The sequence below is a fragment of the Canis lupus genome, chromosome 22 (genome assembly GCF_003254725.2).
Source record: "Canis lupus dingo isolate Sandy chromosome 22, ASM325472v2, whole genome shotgun sequence".
NCBI classification, from domain to species: domain Eukaryota; kingdom Metazoa; phylum Chordata; class Mammalia; order Carnivora; family Canidae; genus Canis; species Canis lupus.
The window spans coordinates 14,277,318-14,298,513 of NC_064264.1; the positions used below are offsets into that span (position 1 = coordinate 14,277,318).

The window sequence follows — 21,196 nt, forward strand, 5'->3', positions numbered from 1 at the left end:
CCAATTATTTATTTATCCGTTTTTTTTTCTTCAATGAATTTCAAGGCCTTTGGTCCTACTTTCTCCTTTCCTTAGAGGAGATTCTAATATAGGGGCACAGGAAAGCTGCATTTTACCCTTTGGGAATCAACCATCACCTTTATTCTTATATTCTCCCACCAGTCCTGGTATCCCCTGAGCTCTAGCCACGTCCCCACTCAAGCCCCAGCTTGGTGTTCTCTTTAGTATCCTCTGCTGACATCCTTGAAGTCCATCAGCTCACTTGTGAGCTCCAAGAGAACAGTGGGACAAAGTGAAGGAAGCCAACAACAACTATATATATATATATATATATATATATATATATATATATATATATATATATAAAACAACTTGCTTAACCCTCATTATATTGCTCTGTTAAAAGCCCAGAAAGTTAAGAAGAGAGGCTAGACACATGTAGCAGAGGAACCTGTTCTTCAACGAGGAATCAAGAAAGGCTTCCTCAAGAAATTTGTGCTTGAAGTGGGATCTGAAGAATAAGTGTTATCCAGACCCATATATCCAGGATGGGGTTATATGTGAGCAAGCTGAGTCTAGATCAAATTAGTCTTTTGGCCTCCTTACCTCTTCATCAATAACTAATCTGTTGTATATGATTGATTAATCAGTGCTCGGTTCCAGCTTTCACATGTTGACAAATATATTTTGGAAGTGCTCTCTTATGGAAGGTTCATACAGGTCTTTTTCAAAGCACAACATTTAATCTCCAAATTATAGATGTTCTTTCTGAAAGCATTATTCAAAAGCATCGGTTTATGAGCTTTTTGATTGTATACCCTGTAAACCAGAAAAAAGCAACACTTGAGCATCACCCAATGATGGTTTTCTACTTTATTGGTGTAAAGTTGCCCAAAAAGGACCCGTAGTTAAAATACAAGCAATTTATCAACATCCGAGCACATTAGCTGGATTGGTAAATAAATATCTTTGACTGCTCTTGCATAATAGCAACCAACATATAGATTCATCAGTGGTAGTTCATGCTTTTCCTAACCCTAGTGAACTATTTTGACATTGAGAACTGATTTTTACCTTAAAAACATATTAACTATACTGTCTTTTGTTCAAGTCAATGGCTTAAAAAAAAAAAACTTCCTTTTAAAGCATCCTACTGAATAGTTCTTAGGAAATTGATGCTTTACTATGCTGTCTTAGTAATCATGACTAGAAAGAGTTAAGAAAACTTAGAGAAAACACAAAGTTTTATTCCAAGGAAGAATCTGTACACTGAAAGACTAGCATTTTTTTAAAGTATAAAAATAAATAATCCTCTGTAACTCTTAATTACCTTATTTTTGAATTTAACACTTTCCTTGGTGTCCTCATTCCTGCTAAAGTCTCTTCAGAAGCTGAAATATAATTAATGGTCTTATTCATGCATTTCATATGTTTTCATTGTGCAAATAAAGCCCTAAAGTTCCTAATTAGATGAATATGATCTTTCCAAGTGGTGCATTTGGAATGGCTCTTCTGTTTGCAATGGCATTATAATTCCTAATGATAATAGTAGCCATAATCACCATATTACTCAATACCACCATGTAACTCTTTTTAGTAACATCAAATAATCTAACTTTTCCAATTTTCTTTCTACATAAAAACATTTATATTTTTACTGCCAACCATATTAGACCATGTATTTGAAACATTGCTTTTCTAGGACTGATGCCTGCATGTCATTATCATCTTGTGTCCTTGTCCCTAATAAATGTTTCCCTGTGGGGACCACATGGCACTCAAAGCTGCCTGCAGTCTTTCCAGGAGGCAAATAATTAGCCACAGAAATAATTCATTTCCAGAGGGAATTCAAATTAGCCACATTCTTATGTGTCTCTCTATGAATTTCATATCAGCTAAGTCAAATTGCTTCAGTTTGGACTTAATTCCGAGTTTCTTTTACTGGTGGACGGGAGAGCTTTAGGCAAAAAGGATGGTCTTAATCTGGGATCAGATAGATCCATGATTTTGTTTTAAAAACTGTCAAAGTACAAACTGATAGTTACCAAGGGGAGGTGGGGGAGGAGGGGTGAAACAGGTGATGGGGATTAAGGAGGGCACTTGTGATGAGCACCAGGTGTAGGGACATATGGAAGTGTTGAATCACTATATTGTACACCTGTAACTAATGTTACGCTGCATGTGGCTAACTGGAATTTTTTTTTTAATTTTTATTTATTTATGATAGTCACAGAGAGAGAGAAAGAGAGAGGCAGAGACACAGGCAGAGGGAGAAGCAGCCTCCATGCACCAGGAGCCCGACGTGGGATTCGATCCCGGGTCTCCAGGATCGCGCCCTGGGCCAAAGGCAGGCGCCAAACCGCTGCGCCACCCAGGGATCCCATGGCTAACTGGAATTTAAATACAAACTTTAAAAAATTAAGTAAGCTACTTATCTTGGACTTTTAATGAGATTGGGCTTTTAAAGACAATCTGCGCATTCATTAACTTCTGGGCCCATTATGTATATAATTATATTTACAAGTAGTCAAATTAAATATAGAAATATGAATTAGAAATATAAATAAACTCTCATGTGAGTTGATGTTTGCCTCTTTTATCCTTGGAATAATTTGGTATCTAAATCTGTTTCTTTTGCCCACTTTAGAAAGTTCTGTATTTTTTACATCAATTTGACTGGCTACATTGATCTTACCTTTTGTACAGCCACTGCCTATGAGAGGAAGTATTTTAGCCTTCTATGATGCTCCTTCTGAAGGTGGCAGATTGATATTTATTACGATTTTACTAGATTTGCAGTGCTTTGTCCAATCTTCAAGAACCCACTGGTTTCCTTTTTCTTTCTTTCTTCTCTTTAAACTGTTCTTTTTCTAATTCATTGATTAAATTGTCCTATCTTTTGCTGTCTGTACACCACACACTCTTTACCACCTTGAGTTCTATTCCTGCCATTGAGCCTTCAGTTGCTTTGGATCTTATATCATGAACCTTTTTCTTTGCATCACTAGCTTCTTTGCTGAGGGAATAGACTCTTTATGATGTATTCTGATGCCTTGTGTCTTTCTGAAGCTTTCTCTCTCTCCTTCTGTGTTGTAGGAGAAATTATTTATCTAACCCACAAGAAAATCTATTTTTTTGGATAGGAAACGGCTAACTTCTGTGTAGTTCCACAAAGAAGACAGTTCTCATCAAGAAACTAAGAAAATCCTTTATTTATATGTTCTCTGTTTCTTTAAATCAAAGTAGCCATATATCAAAGGCCTACGGCTGGCAGAGAACAAGAGAAACACTCTCTCAGCACTTTTATCTTTAACTCGTTACTGTCCATTAAATATACGTTATATAATTATAATGTAATCTATAACACGATGGATGAACACTACATGAGAATAATGTAAATTAAGCTGAACTTGATGCAAATAAGGTAGTGGACCTCAAATTCAATGTTTTCTGTTTTACTTTCATTAACATTCTTTTGGTTTTATTTCAATGAATTTTATCTCCTCTCTGTGTGTGTGTGTGTGTGTGTGTGTGTGTGTGTGTGTGTCTCATTCTCTCTTTCTCTTAGATAAACTTGCAGGCAAAATAATGCTAAGATCCTTGATAACCACCAAGGAAGTTTAATTAAAAGAAAACTTCAGGGAGATAGGTGCGATTTCCACACAAGGAATGGATTTCTGTCAAGTGAACAAGTCTCTATGATCAAAATGTCTTATTACCTGTCTTCTTTCTCCTCTCACTATTTCCCCCACACCATCTCTCTCTCTTTCTCCTCTTAAGTGTGGGAGTCATTAGTGTTCTTCACAATACCTAGAATGTTCATTCTTGTAGGCACATGCAGAGTAGAATGTCTTGTTTCCATGTTCTTTGAAGTTTGCAGTGGCCATTAGACCTGCTTTGGCCAGGTTTAACTTCTGTACATACTTTAAAGAGCCAATGGGATAATTTGCCACATAATCTCTTTCTCTGTTAGTGCAACAGGGAACAGAAACATTCAAAATGGTAGCTTTTTCATGGGCTCTGGCTATAGAGTGGTGATGATGACTTTGAGCAAAGGTTCCAATTGAACTTCAATGGGTAACAATCAAGATAAACCCTAAAAGAAGGAAGTTAAAACAGCACATAATGCAAACAGCAGAGATAATTATCATCAATAATAGATTATGTAACTTTTGTATTCACATAATCTGTGTGAATAGTATGTATATTTATAGCACAAAAATATATTCATACCATATATATATATATATATATATATCCCATATAAAGAATAATAACATAATGTCAAAATGGCCTGCTCTTCTGTGTACAAAGAAGATCATTTCAAAGAAGTAAATAGTCTTCTATTATGTAACATTAATAAAGTAAGGTCTTCCATCGTATGACTATATTCTCATATATTTTAATTATTATTTATTGTTGGTTTTTGTTTAAGCCTATTTGGTCATTTTTAAACATTGTGATAATAAACACATTTTTATAAGTATTCTAGCTTCAAAATATTTGCACAAAGCATAATTATTTTCTCTGAGGATAAATTTCTACCTGTAGAGTTTCTGAGTCAATACATATGCAAAATGGTGTTTTCTTATATGTAAAAATAACATTTTTGAAATCCAAAAATTTGTCCTTTTACTAACTACATGAGGTTTTAAGATTTCCTACAATCTTACTAAAAACAGAAACTGGGGTGCTTTGGTGGCTCAGTCGGTTAAGCATCTGCCTTTGCCTCGTCATGATCTTAGGTTCCTGGGATCAAGCCCCACATGGGGCTCCCTGCTCAATGGGGAGCCTGCTTCTCCCTCTCACTCTGCTGCTCCCTTTGCTTGTGCACACTTGTTCTCTCTCTGTCAAATAAATAAATAAAATCTTAAAAAAAAAAAACAGAAACAAAAACCCAAATCTTTCTTAGCTGTTACTAGTTTTACTAATGAAAATAGTTTTAGAGTCTTGAATTTATTTTTATTTATTTAAATACTGGTTTGGTATATGCAGTTTTACATTTTTATTTTTCTTTTGTCTGCTAGGTGTGATACAACTATATGCATCATTTTCTGGGGGTAAGCTAGTAAAAATAAAACTTTCTTCCACTGAGAGAGTAAATATTGAACTATTCTGGAAGTGAAGATACTTAGTCATACAATCTGTATGCTGATACAATACACACAGTCAACTTCTCCCTTTAGGCTATAAAATTAAGATACAATATAAATTGTGTTTTCACTAAGATATCTTTTAACTGTCTCCAAGAGATTTTCTGAAGACAAAACTGGTTTGCATTTTTATGATTGTTGGTAAAATAGTATCACATTTTTATTTGATCAAAACTAGCATTGAATTTATCAAAGCAAACTGAATTTGTTTGAACTCTTCATGACAAATTTGATTTGTTTTAATTTTTTATAATTGAATTTTAGTAATGTTGAACTATTTTCTCTCTAGAGAACAGAACCATGACTACAAAACTCCAACAGTGTCATTTAATAATCTGAAAAGCAGCTCATTTTCACTATACCAGTAGGTACAGGATCAAATGAGTTATCTGAATGACGGATTTTTGACAATGATTGTTAGAGTTCTAGGTGATAATTGTCTGACTCCTTTTCTACCTGTGGATACAATCAGAAATAGAAAATGTGAGTTTGAGAAAAATAAAAAGAAAATTGAGGTAAATTTAGGTAATCGCAAATCTGTTTCAAGCAAGATACATGAAACAAAGGCATAGATCATCAAAACCTTAGTGTAAATCATGAGTAAAAGAAAAAGGGAGACTCTCCTACAATATGAAATATAGCCAGATCTTCAATCTGTACCTTGGTCAAAAGATCACAGTCCAGAAATAAAAATTAATTTCAAGAATAATTATTTGCTTGAATCAAATTCCATAAACGGCATTTTCTTTCCTGATCACCTTCGTTATACAGCACAGCAGCTACGCTAACACATCTGTCATACATAACATCACTACCCTAGCCCTAGTCCAGCACTTTTCTTTGGCATTCTTCATCTCGTTTTCTGTTGATTCTGACTACAACACAAGAAACAATGTCTCTTCAGGAAGGATCTGCCTCAAAATTAAGGCAGGAGAAGAAATTGATTGGACCAAACTAGAATCTTCTCTGGCAGATGGATCACAGAGGTCATATTGTGATTATTCCAGATGAATAGATAGGTCTTTAGTTGAGAAAGTGATATTGCTACTTAATACCCAAGGAAATCTCCCAATATTGTTACATAGAAAAGTGAGGTAAATATTTTGCATGCTACCTGAGAGTCCAAAATGGACTTTATACCAAAGGGCAATGAATCAGATTGAGAATATGAGGGCATATAATTTCTTTAGAGGAATAACGAATTCTTAAGCAAACCAGAAATAGCCAGCCATTTTAGGGCAGTAAGTGTCATCATTTGTGTTCATTGCCTTATTAACTTTTATATTTTGAAGCATCTATGTGAGAATATGTGAAAATTAAAATAATTATCTAAGAAAAATAACTAATAAGTAGGGAAAATGTCATCATAGGTGTACTAGTCAGAAATGAATAAACTGTGCTGAAGTAGCAAGAAACTTGCAGCTCTTAATAAACTAACTTAAGTTTATCTCTTACACAGAACCTATCACAGTCTGGGCATCTGGTCTCCATGCACTAACTCAGAGATCCAGGATGCTTCAGTTGTAGCTGAATCACTTCCACAAAACTCAGAGAAGGGGAATCTGAAGGGCATTTCCTTTCTTCATCATGGTCACGAGATACATTTTTTCTGCTCACATTGCATTAACAAAAGCTGATTATTTGGTCTCATCTAAACTCAAGAAGGGGAAAAAAAACTCAAGAAGGAGAAAATTATAGTTTTCCATGTGTAAAACACAGATAAATATAAGATAATTCATGATAAATATCCAACACAGTGTCTGTCAAAATGCAAATATCTTGGTAATTATAATGAGGATATATGCATTTAAAAAATCTAATTTCTCTGATATATATATAATTATTGGAATTCTATGCTAAAATATCAATAGTGATTTCCGGATGCAGTGATTGTTTTTTACTTCTTTTATCTTTGAGCGATTTTGGCACAGTATATAACTTCTATACACAGAGCAGTTGGAATGTGTATATAATTACTTTTATATAAATGCATATATATGTATATATAGAATGAAATCATCTTTTTTATTTTCCTCTCTATGTTTAATTTATTAAATATGAATGTGAACAAATGCTTCTGAATACTTTTTTTATTTATTCTGGAAAAGTGCCTCTCAAATATATAGTGGTCTCCAAAATTTATAATTTTGGCAAGTAATGTCCTACTTAATTCATTGATTTGTTTGGTTAATATTTATAAATATCCTCTTTGTACCAGGCACTATTCTAATACTGAGTATTCAAGATGGGGGGGGATTAGGAGTCCCCATAGAATTTACATTCTAGTGAAAGAAGGATATAAAATAGACTAGAAAAAAATCAGCATATAGGATGCTAAAAGTGCTAATGAAAGAAATAAAACAGGTAACAGATAAAACTGCAGAAGTGGTAGAAGGAAGGAATTCAATGTTAAATAGTATGAAAAGGGAAGATCTCTTCATCAAGTTGATTTCTGAGTAAAGAATTTAACATTACAAGAAAGTCAGGCTATGTGGATATCTGTGGAGAGAGCATTCCAGACAGAAAGACCAACAAGAAAAAAAATGACCTGAGGCAGAACATAGGTAAATGTTGCAGGAATAGGAATGAGGCCAATAAAGACAGAGAAGAAAAAGCCAGGGAAAGTCACAGAGTTAGAGGTCAAGGAGGTCAGGCATGTGGCAGTATATTCTCTGGGATCTTGTAAGCCATGACAATGAGTTTGGCTTTTTGAATTGGGAAGTCCTAGGAGAATTGTAAGCAAAAGAAGAGATCATATATATTCTGGATCACTCTGGCTGCTGTGTGCAAACCTATGTTCAAGAGAGCCAAGGGCAAAAAAAGAAAAAAAAAAAAAAAGAGGGCCAAGGGCAGAAGCAGGGAGGTCAGTTGGGAGGAAGAATCGAGATAAGAGATGATGCTCTCTCCAACTAGAGTGATAGCAATGGAGGTGGAGAGATGATCGGATTATTGATTGATTTTTGAAAGCAAAGTCAAAAGGATTTCGGTGACATATCACACTTGGATGTGAGAGAAAGATTTGCTCACCAGAAAGAACAGAATTATCCAATACATAAAAGGGGAAGACCACCAAAGCAGGCTTGAGGCACAAATGCAAGAGGCATTCTTACATGTTATGATAGGAGTCCCTAACAAAATAATTGCGCAAAGGTGTTCAAAAAGCATCTAAATACACTAGTCTGCGGTTTCAGGAGGTGGTAATTGCCCTGAAACTATAATAAAAGAATGAATCAATGCTTATAATGCACTTATCATATATCAGGAACTATCTTTTCTATTATATGTATGAATTATTTTTTTCATACAAAATTCTCATGAGATAGATACTATTATCAATATTTTATAGTGAGGAAACTGAGACACAAAGAAGTATTTGCTTTAAGGACAAAGAGCTAATAATACATAGTGAGAGCCTGTGTGTCTATTAGCCATGCTTCCTGCCTCTCTTGGTAACTAATCATCATGTAGCTAGTATTTAAAGCCATAAAACTGGATGAAATCCCCAAGAGATTCTGGAGAGAGTGGAAGAGATCCAAAGACTGAGCCCTAGAGCACTCCAGAATTAAGAGCTCTTAAGTCTTGAGTTGAGAAAATATCAGCCCTGACAGTGGAAGAAATCATCTCATAGTGAAGAAAATAAGATGGTTATGCTGCCTTGGAAGCAAAGACAATAATTCAAGAAGAGTGTGATGAATTATGTTAAAAAAATGCTGGTAGGTCAAATAAGAAAAGCTCTAAACTGATTTTTGGATTTAGCAACATGGAAGACATTGGGGAAATTAGCAAGATTAGTTCCGGTGAAGGGACAAGAGTGAAACTCAGAAGGAGAGGAAGTGAAGACAGGGAATCTAGATAATTTTTGAAGAGTTATTTTGTAAAGCAGATAAGAATTTAAAAAGGTAGAAGGGCTAGTGGTGTCAACAAAGGGATTTTTGTTTGTTTTTAATGTTAAAATAATAAACCACTGTCTGCACTCTCCTAGGTAGATTATATAAACACAGATACAAAGAGATGTTAAGAATAATGGATATCATCATCCTATTTTGTATATTATCTCAGTGAATGAGGAGGACTCATCTAAGAATAAGTCAGAGGTGAAGGTATAGGAAGAGAAATAGATAGGAGACAGACTCGATGGGGATTATGTCTTGTGAGAGCTGGGCAGCATTTGGGGTCAATCCCACTTGTAGTAGGAGCAGTACAAATGAACACTACATAGAGATGCCACTCAACATCTAACAGATGGGCCAAAACCCGAATATTTGACAATACACTGTGTTGGGAGATGCCATGAAACAGACAAGCTCTCCATTATGTTGGCAGTCAGAATAAAAAATGGTACAATCCTGATAAAGAGGAATTCAGAAGTACTGGGAAAATCATATATGCATGTAGCTTTTGACCCAGCAAGCCCACTTCTAGGCAACATTACCGAATTATGAGAAGGCTCATGCGCGTGGTTATTTATTATGGTATAGTTTGTAATTACAAAAGTTTGGAAATATTCCAAATGTCTATGAGTGCAGGACTAGTTGAACAATCCATGATTCGTTCACAGACCAAAACACTCTGCAGGTTTAAAAATGGAGGAAGAACATTTTTTTCACATCCTTGTTTTAAAATAATTAACTTAAACTCCCTTCTAGTCTCTTTATGCTTTCCCTCTCTTCCCTGACCCATTCTCTCCCCACTTTCATTCTCCTTCCTTCCAACTGCCAAAGAAAACTTGCATCTGTCAAAGTTCAACAGGCAAGGTAAACTTAATTTAAGGCTATTGTGGTAGCAGAGAGATGTTTGCCTCCACTGGAACAAACAGTTGCAGAGTGCTTAAGAGCTGGGGTGGGAGGCTGAGGGGCCATCTAGATTTGTTCATCGACCTCACTGTCAGGAAAAGTACATTTTCTCTTACCTTCATGATGGGAAGATAGTTTAACAACTTGAAGCAAGCAAGGTTCTCCTACTCTTCTGTAGAAACTGGAGATCATGCCTCTTTTTTACTTAATGGTTACATTTCCCTTCCTTCCTTCCTTCCTTCCTTCCTTCCTTCCTTCCTTCCTTCCTTCCTTCCTTCCTTCCTTCCTTCCTTCCATGGAATCATGTGAAATTATAAACCACTGTTGTTTTAAGCAACTAAAACATTTTAGTGTAGCAAGACATAATGAAATATCTTATGATAGCCTATTCCAACAAAGCAAAACTGGCCTTAAATGATATTATTCTCACATCAGGTTAATTTGAATTTTGACTGTATATGAGTAAATAATATTTAAAATTTAAAATTTAGGGTGCATGTTGATATCATGAATGTGTAGGAGAATATCCTTATACTTAAGATACATTTGCTTGAATATTTAGTATTTAACTGTATTACTATATGCACTTATTTCCAAATAGTTCAGCCAAGAAAGAGGGGAACTATGTTTGTGTGTGTGTATATATATATATACACACACACACAAACATTTATACTTAGAAAGCAAACGTGCCAAAATGTTACATTCTAGGTGAAAATTGTGAGGATATTCATTCTACTTTTCTTTATTCTGAAGTTTTTTTTTTATTTTTTCAAAATACAAAAGTAGGAAAATATTAATAAAAAAGTGAATAAATGAATATATGTTAGAATATATGTCATGTGAGAAAAATTTTCTCTCAGCGAGCCTTTTTAGTCACATCTCATTTAGAATTCTGTATACTATTCCCACCAAGCATTCCCTATGCCCTTCCCTGGTTTATTTTTTCATGTCATACATTCATTAGAGTCATTGGGATTGACACAAACAAAAGTTACAAATTAATTTTGGATTTTTGACTACAAAATGACAGTTAAGAAGCAAACAATAAGGATCCCTGGGTGGCTCAGTGGTTTAGCGCCTGCCTTTGGCCCAGGGTGTGATCCTGGAGTCCAGGATCAAATCCCACATCGGGCTCCTTGCACGGAGCCTGCTTCTCCCTCTGCTTCACCCTCTGCTTCTCAATCTCTCTCTCTGTGTCTCTCATGAATCAATAAATAAATTCTTAAAAAAAGAAACAAACAATAGAATTAATCTATATAAAGTGAGCTATCTTGAACCTTTTTCAGCTAGAGAGAGGAGTCCCTGACAAAAGCAAAATATTGTATTTTAAAAAGTCTTAATTATTGGGTCAGGACAATAACCTAGACCAAATACCTAAATAATTGATTTAAAAGTAGCCTAGCTAATCAAAAATTCAACCTTTAAAAAAATCAACGTTTAAATTTAATTAACAAATGTTATTTTTCAAAAATCTACTCCATAAAATGTTTTTTGAAATTTCTTTTTTTTTATTTATTTATGATAGTCACAGAGAGAGAGAGAGAGAGAGGCAGAGACATAGGCAGAGGGAGAAGCAGGCTCCATGCACCGGGAGCCCGACGTGGGATTCGATCCTGGGTCTCCAGGATCACGCCCTGGGCCAAAGGCAGGCGCCAAACCACTGCGCCACCCAGGGATCCCTGTTTTTTGAAATTTCCAAAACAATCTACCAATTCAAACATACAATAATACATATTTTTCACTTACAATTTTTATCTCAGGGCAACATCCAAGACACACTTGTTCACGTATATAATGTTTTACTTTCTCTGAAGATAATGCAAGTGTGTTACAATAGTGCTAGACATTAATTATTTATCAGTATTACAGCAATAAGAAATGAAAAGTAAACCAAGCCAAGATGAAAGTATATAGCTACTGAAATAATGCAGGGGATCACCTTGCTAGATGTGATGCAGTTATCTGGACAAATAAATGATGTACTGGGAGATACACACACACACACACACACACACACACACACACACACACACACTGCTTCTCTATCTGATTGTAAAGAGAAATTTATAGTTAGTAGGCTAGGATAAAGTCAAAATTATCAAAACAGTAGATATAAAAACTAAGCATGGTGTAATACACTAGATGAGATACAAGAACAAAAAAAAAGGACATTAGTTAAAAACTAAGAAAAAAAGTACTTTAGCTAGTAATAATTTATCAACATATGTTTATGAACTATAACAAATATACTAATGCAAGATATTAATAATAAGGAAATTGGGTATGAAGTATAATGGGAATTTTCTATACTTCACAACTTCACAATATTTTAAAAATCCAAATATATTCTAAAATGAAATGTTTGTTAAAAGAAAACAGAAACAAAGAATGTCCAATACTTTCATTGCCTAGTTGGGTGTGTATGTGTTTAATTGTTGCTAACTTTGATGTGTTTTTACTTAATAAGAATGGCACTTGTATCTTAGGGAAAATGTAATGTAGATTTTAAAACACAACAGCTATTAAGGGGTGTCTGGGTGGCACAGTTGGTTGAGCATCCTACTCTTGGTTTCAGGTCAGGTTGCCATCTGGAGGTCGTGAGTTCAAGCCCTGCATTGGGATCCACGTTCGCGTGGAGTCCACTTGAGATTCTCTCTCCTCTTTCTCTGCCCCCCTGCTTGCCCTCTTTCTCCTTCTCTCTCTCTAAAAAGTAAATAAATCTTTAAAACATAATTAACAGCTATTAAAGATTTTGATACTTAGGGAGAACACAAAATTTTTTTGTTACCACACAAGAAAGAAAGCACATTTTCCAATCTAATTATGCAACTGACCTAGCATCAACTGTTGAAAGAAATGGGAAAACGTTTTAACCCAGCCTTAAAAGTAGAGGCATTCTTCGCCTGCTCAAACATCTTTTGTTCCCAGATCTGTAAAGGATAAAATGTATGTAGTTATAATCTCTAATTTGGATTTTAAAAAGTAAAAATAAATAAATAAATAAATAAATAAATAAATAAATAAATAAATAAATAATAAATGAAAAGTAATAATGAAATATTACTGAAATTCAGTTATATTAATCTGAAGAGTGATCTTCTTTTCCTTTTTTTTAAGAAAAATCTGTTGTTGAAGAGGAATTGAGGTATTCAGTGTGATAATATTTTGGTGAGAAAAACAATAATAGCTAAATGCACTTGAGAAAAACCACACTTTTACATTTAAGCCCAAATATTTTATGTCATTATACTTATGTGTTTGCAGTAATGACAATATTTATAGCAAGATAATAATTGAGGCCAAAGATGGTGTTGACACAATTCTAACACATTCCTAGTATTTATGTGTCTTTTGACCACTGAGTTAAATTTTCCAAAATATAGTTTTCTCATCTACTAATGGCAATAAGATGTCTGCTTTCTGTATCTCACAGAATATTATAAGGTTAAATAAGACCATGTAAAATGTGTATAAATTATAACCTGAAAAAAAGCACTGAACTGATTATTTTTGTTTCTAAAATTAGAAATGTAAACAATTAAGAAACAAAAAAGGAAACAATTACTATAATAGTAACAAATGGTTCTCACATTTGTATTACAGAATTTAAAATATTTTTTGATGTAGTCTTCTTTCAACCTGCCACATTTTCACATCGATTTAGTTGGATAGCGGAGCTTTTTGTTCCAGTGCAACACCTTCTATCCTTTCATCATCAAGCAAAACTCATGGCTGGTTTGTTGCAAATGATATGTAGATTCTTGATAAAAAAAATAAATAAACATTTTACTTCAAAACAACCCTCACTAATATTTATTATGTGTTGTCATACAGTATCTGCAATATTACATATAGTAAAGGTAGATATACATAGACATCCAGAAGGAAGGAAGAAAAGAAAGGAGGGAGGAAGGGAGGTAGGGAGGAATGAAAGAGAAAGAAAGAAATTCATGTATCTGTATATTTTTATGCATGTGTACATTTCTGAATATATAATTATGTACTGAGATAAGTAAGCAAGTTACTCTCTGTATTTATGAGATTTATCCCTAATTGTATTATTGATGAAAGCAAGCCTTTGGGAAAAAATCATTTTGGCTTTTTAGATTCCTACTGAGAGAATGGGGATTAAGGAATATACTTACAGAAAAGAAGGAGGAGGTAAAAACTAATTAGTAATTATAGCTTATGAATATTTACAAATTAAAGTTACTTTGTAGACCTAAAGTCTTATCATTAAAAAATGTACACTATGCAAAAGATGTTCCTTGGGAAAAAAAAATAAGAACTATTCTGTACCACGTTCAGAATTCAGTTATTTAAAATTAATTTAAGGCCAGTCACTCAGAAGATTTTCTTCTAGAGATTTTAGATAGGTAACCAAATGATTTGGTATCCTTTAGAGCGTTAGGCCTAGTGTTGATAACCATTGAGATAGTTTCTTCTGGTGTATAAATGATTCATCTGAAAGAGGTTAAGTGCTTTGGGGAAACTTTATTAACTCTTCCTGGAGCCAAGTGTATCATTTAACAAATGGTTACTGCCTCTTCCCATCAAAAATGGCCTATTACAACCAAGTCATGTATCATATGTCAAGTAAATATAGTTCTTATTTTGTTTATTGAGCTGGAAAGATTAAGAACCTTTCCAAAAGAAGATAAAATAAACTAGCAAACAACTGGGGCAAAAACATGAGTCTACTGCCACCCTACAGTGTTTAATAAGTCCTTAGCTCACATTTCCTTCACATTAGCAGACTTTACTTCAGCCTACTGCCATATTTCACAGGATTTATCAATCCACAAAGAGAGTCAAAGCATTAAGAAATGTGGTCTTCATTGTCGATCAGAAGAGCCAATTACAACTTCTAGTAAATCCCCGTCTAAGTCAGTGAATTGCAAGGCAAGCAAAAAAGTCACTTCTCCAGGGTATGCCTTTTCAGCAAGATTTGACAACTTACAGAGAATTATCTGAAATGGATGATCACGATCATTATGTGTCTATCATACAAGTGCTAAATGGATGTGTACTACATACATCCCATAAGAATAGGAAAGACATTTTAAGCATATCGGATTAAAATGATTTCAATGACCTTGTAACCTCATCAGCAGATATTCGAGACAATCCTGTCTTTTAATCTAACCTATGCAAACTAAAGTACAGTTTAAAAATTGTTTGTGATTTTTGGCTTCTGTAGCATATTCATCTATATTGAACAAAATTATTTTTATTTTAAATACATATATTTGAAGCAATTCAGAAACTAGAATTCCATGATTTCTGATACAAAAGAAGATAAGAGACAGGGTTATTGATGACTTAGCATCTAATAATTATATTTATTCTACAAGTTATGCAACAAATTGAGTATTGAAATTGAATATAATCTAATTAGTTTAATGTTGCAACTTATTGTAAGAAAGGGAATGACTCTGGTCACCAATTTTATTATTGTTGCAACATGTTTTAAAAATCCACTTACTTCTGGGAAATAGAATTTGGGCCATTTTAAATTATATTTTCTATAGATATCGTAAGAAGCTTGGTTTTAGCTATAAGTTTCTGATTCTAACTGCTTTTGGTGGTGGGAGGCCAGAAAGAGGGGGACAGAGAGAGAATCTTAACCCTGAGGTCATGACCTGATCCAAAATCAAGAGTCAGATGCTTAACCAACTGAGCCACCCAAGCAGCTCTAATAGCGTTTTTTTTTTTTTTAATAATAGTCAATTGATCAAGTAACAAGGGACTTAAATAGAAATACCAGAAATCTTAGTCTCTAAATTGTATTTCAATTTCACTTTTTTAAGACTTAAGATTTTAATTTTTTATGACATTAATTATTTTTTTTTATTTTAAAGAAGATTTGTTATGGTCAAGTCAAATTTTACTGTTTTGGGCAAGATCCATGGAACAATTGTAGAATACAAAGCAAAATAATAGTGATCATTACAGTTATTTATAAAGCTAGAACGGGTATAACTTATGTAACTGCTCAGTTATGAGCTCAGAAAGATTTTTAGACCAACTTACTCTTCTCATACCAAAGGAGAACTTCAAAAGCTAAGGTATGTTTGTGTCAACTGTAACCAAAATAACTTTCTAGACTTGGGTAGAAAAATTTTAATCAGAAACATGTAAATGCTTTTCTCATAGAAATAGGTTTCTATAATCAAATAAAAAATTATGTGTGTTATATATTTATGTATTCTGTTAGCTCAGAATTTTTAAAGAAAGTGACACCCAAATAGTGACAAGCATATCTATCACTTGGATCTTGGTTTTTAATACTGTTCCTCAATAAAGAATAGGGACGCTTGCAGCGATGGTTGATCCTATGCTAGGACAAGAACTATACAAGTATGTGAAGCATTTTTTATATAAGAAAGAGAGAGTACTCAAAAAAAAACAACAACAACAACAACAAAATAAACACATTGATGAGGGTATGACAAATGAGTACAGGAGCCAACTGAAATAGCTATCAACGGCCAACACTGAAAAATTTGAGCAACCAAATACAATATTATTGGTTTATGATATAAAATATAAAATATATGTTCATGAGCCCATCCTGATATAAATTAGAGATTAAATACATTAATAAATGGGAGAGTAGGGATAAATCCTCCATAGATTTATGTTGCTATTCTAGCCTCAAGAAGGAAAAGCATAACTCTGTAGTCTTAAGGTATGGTCTGCACATAGAGACTTCTGAAGAATAAAGTACAGGAAAAAAAAGAAGAGAGAATGAATGAAAGAACAAAAGAATGAACAAAAGAAAGGAAGGAAGGAAGGAAGGAAGGAAGGAAGGGAATAAGGAAGGAAGGAAGAAAAGAAAGAAAGAGAAAGAAAGAAAGAAAACAAGCAAGCAAGCTATGACTTTACAGTGCATATAATTCTGACCCTGGATTGCTCAGTTATTTATCACATTTATGAACCCAAGGTAACCTCCTGGCTAGAGAAAAAATGGCTCACTAGTAATCTTTGACATACAGGATCACAATTACTCAAGTTATCACCAGTAGTGGGGAGGAAAATGTCAAGCCTAGAGGCCAAGCTTTGGGTGGTCAAGTAGTATTTTATTTGCTACGGTATCAAAAGTGTTAAGAAGACTGTAGGGTGTGTTAGCTCTTTCTGACTACTGGAAAGCATATAAAAAGAAATAAGGACTTCAAAGCCTTGAACTCTCAATCCAAGACAAGGATAGAGAAGTAGAAAGTGTCCACAGCAACATTAAAAAAAGTCTCTTCCAGAAATAGATGGGCAGAAATGGCTGAAGATGAAGTCTCAAATCTGATTTTGAGTGTAGCAAAGTCACAACACCAGTTAAAAGCACAACCTCACTGAAGTTCATATGCTAAGGTTAAGATAATGATTGTGAAGGATTAGGACCCTGAGACTTATAAATGGAATATTCTGACAGACACAGACTTAACCTACAAATCATCTTGAAAATTCCATGCACATGGAACCAATTTCTTCTTCCCTTTCTGTAGAAACCAGCCTCCTCTGACATGAAGAACTTCCAGGACTTCATTAGGAGCAGGTGACTCTGATTCACAGTATTTGCCCATTCTATTCAAGATCCACGTCCCAACATCCCTCATTGCCTCAAGACCCTTATGAAAGTTAATCTCAGCATGCATGGCACAGAGGGAAAACTGCAATGTCAGTTTTAGGAGGAGGTGAAGTATCCCAAGAATTGTAGTTCCTTTCAGCAGGATTCTAGGGTGGGAATGGGTTTTCATAGGCATTACAACTAAGAAGATTAAATATAAGACTGGGTCAGACATTCAGCTGGGACTTGGAATTTAATGTGTAAGCAAAAGAGACTAACTCTAACATTGCTTGGTTATTTAATTGAAGCCTAGATTCAAAAGTGGCCCTCTAAGGCACATGGAGTGTGAGGAACTCTTATCATTCTGGTGGAAATGCAAGATGGTATAGTCACTTTGGAAGACAGTTCAGCATTTCTTACACAACTAAATATGCTCTTACCATACAATCTAGCAATTACACTCCCTTGGTATTGACTCAAAGGATATGAAACATGTCTACACCAAAACCTGCACATGGATGTTTATAGAAGCTTTATTCATAATCACCAAAAGTTGGAAGTAACCAAGACGTTCTTCAGTAGATGAACAGATAAACAAACTGTGGCACATTCAGACAATGGAATACCATTCATCACCCCCACCCCACCCAAAAAGTAATGATTTTTAAAAAAAGGAAGAAAGGGAGAAAAGAAAAGAGCTCCCAAGTCATGAGAAGACACAGAGGAAACCTAAATGCATTTAACTGAGTGAGAGAAGCCAATCTCAAAAGTTATAATTACCTGACGATTCTGGAAAAGTTAACAGTAATGGAGCGAATAAAAGTTGTCAGAGGTCTAGGGGAGGGAGGAATGAATAGGTGGAGCATGGAGGATTTTTAGGACAGTGAAAACACTCTCCATGACACTGTAATGGTGGACACACATCATTTGTCCAAGCACACAGCATATACAACACTAAGAGTGAACCCTAATGTAAACTACAGACTTGGAATGGTAATGATGTGTCAATGTAGGTTCCTCGATTGTAACAAATATGCCACTCTGGTAAAGGTTGAAGGTTATGCATATGTGGGTTCAGGGAGTATATGGGAAATCTCTATACTTCCTCTTACATTGCTTATATACCGCCCCAAACTAACTAACTAGTCTTTAAAGTAAATCTGACCCTCCAGTTAATAAATCTGAGGTGTTAGAACTTTCCTGGAAAGAAACATTAATACCTTATTGAGGGAACAGGGGAATCTTTGAAAACCTTTGAAGTGGGTGTTTTCTTTATGCTGCGATGAAGGTGAGAAATGATGCTATGGAACTAAGCTCTGATTTCCATGGGCTTCTGGAACAGCAAATGGCAGGTGCAATTGCTTAATTTTTCAAAATTATCAGTTGGGGCAGTTTTATGTACACTAACACAGTAACAATAATGATTTTCATCAGAAGGTAAGAATAAAAACAATTTTTGGTTAATCTGGTTAGTGGTAAAACGATGCCTTTTGTGTCTTATTTTTACTTTTTTGTATCTAGGAACTTTTTAACATCCTTTTTTATTGTATAAAGAAACAATATGGGATTGACCCTCAACAACAACAACAAAAAAGTGTAGAGCATTGTTAACTATAAGCACAATGTTATACAATAAATCTCTAGAGCCCTTTCATAGATGACTGAAACTCATTAAATAGCGACTCCCTTTTCCCCCATCCTTAACCCCTGCTAACCATGATTCTACCTTCTATTCCTATCATTTTGATTACCTTAGATACTTCGTATTAGTGCAATTTGTGCTTCTATGGCTTGATTATTTCACATAGCATATCCTGAAGGTTTAGCCATGCAATTGTATGTGGTAGGATTTCATTCTTTTTTATGGCTGAATAGCATTCCATTGTATGTGTAAACCACATATTTAAAAAAATCATTCATCCTCTAATGGACACTTGGTCCACTCTTAGAAGAAAGGCTTTCAGTGTCCACCATTGAGTGTGATGCTAACTCTGGGATTTCACATGTGACTTCTACTATGTTGAGCTAATCTCTTTCTATTCATAGTTTCTCAAGTGTTGTTTTCATAAAAGGGTTTTGAAATTCGTCAAGCGCCTTTTCTGCATTTATTGATGATCATATGATTTTTAAAATCTATGGACATCTTATTTTGGGGGGGCTGTCAAAGTATTTTAAAGTTTTATTCAACTGCCAGTTGGTTAACATACAGTATACTTAGTTTCAGATGTACAATATAGTGAGTGATTCAACACTTCCATACAACACTATACTCATTGCTTATCACAAGTGCACTCCTTAATTTCCATCACCTATTTCACCCATCCCACCACCTACCTCCTCTTGGTGACCATCACTTTCTTCTCTATAATTAAGAGTCTGATTCTTGGTTTCCTTCTCTTTCTTTTTTTCCCCCCTTTGTTCATTTGTTTTGTTTCTTAAACTCCACTTTTGAGTGAAATGACAAGGCATTTGTCTTTCTCTGACTGACTTATTTCACTTAGCATAATATTCTCTAGCTCCATCCACGGTATTGCAAATGGCAAGATTTCATTCCTGTTTATGGCTGAGTAATATTCCATTGTATTTACATATTACATCTTCCTTATTCATTCATCAGTTGATGGACAATCTGGCTGTTTCATAATCTGGCTAGCATAGATAATGTTCCTATAAAAATCGGGTTTCATGTATTCCTTTGGATTAGTATTTTTGTATTCTACGGGTAAATACCTAGTAGTGCAATTGTTGGATCTTAGGGTAATTCTATTTTTAGCTTTTTCTTTTTTTAAAGATTTTATTATTTATTTATTTATTTATTTATTTATTTATTTATTTATTATTTATTTATTTATTTGAGAAAGAGAGAAAGCACAGGGGGAGGAGCAGAGGGAGAAGGACAAGCAGACTCCGGCTAAGCCCAAAGCAGGGATCCATCTCAAGATCCTGAGATCAGCAGCCCCGGTGGCGCAGCGGTTTAGCGCCGCCTTCCGCTCAGGGCGTGATCCTGGAGACCCTGGATCAAGTCCCACGTCAGGCTCTCTGCATGGAGCCTGCTTCTCCCTCTGCCTGTGTCTCTGCCTCTTATTCTCTCTCTGTGTCTCTATGAATAAATAAATAAAAAATCTTAAAAAAAAATCCTGAGATCATGATCTGAGCCAAAATCAGAGTTGAATGTTTAACCAACTGAGCCACCCAGGCGCCCCTATTTTTAACTTTTTGAGTAATCTCCATACCATTCTCAAGATTGGCTGCACCAGTCTGCATTCCCACCAACAGTGCAAGACTGTTCCCCTTTTTTCACATCCTCACCAATATCTGTTGTTTCTTATGTTGTTGATTTTAGCCATTCTGACAGGTGTGAGGTGATATCTCATTGTAGTTTTGATTTGTGTTTCCCTGATGATCACTGATATAGAGCATCTTTTCATGTGTTTGTTTGCCATCTGAATGTCTTCTTTGGAAAAATGTCTATTCATGTCTTTTCCCCATTTTTTAATTGGATCATTCATTTTTTGGGTATTGAGTTTTATAAGTTCTTTATATATTTTGGATACTAACCCTTTAACGGATATGTCATTTGCAAATAGATGATCATGGAGTTTTTACCTCTATTTTCTGTTAATGTGTTGTATCACATTGACTGATTTTCAAATGTCCAGCCATTTTTGCATCCCAAGGATCATCCC

General features: G+C 34.6%; 1 long non-coding RNA gene across 2 annotated transcripts in view; it reads right to left on the reverse strand.

Annotated features, from left to right (window-relative positions):
* LOC112678796 (uncharacterized) overlaps positions 1–21,196 on the reverse strand; it is a 246,025-nt gene that overhangs the window by 128,298 nt on the left and 96,531 nt on the right. For both annotated transcript variants that reach the window (XR_007404977.1, XR_007404978.1), the window contains exons 3-7: positions 13,540–13,709; positions 12,784–12,879; positions 2,696–4,096; positions 1,331–1,391; positions 607–819 (exon numbers count right to left, since the gene is read on the reverse strand). This is a non-coding gene — a long non-coding RNA (uncharacterized LOC112678796). The remainder of the gene's footprint in view (positions 1–606; positions 820–1,330; positions 1,392–2,695; positions 4,097–12,783; positions 12,880–13,539; positions 13,710–21,196) is intronic.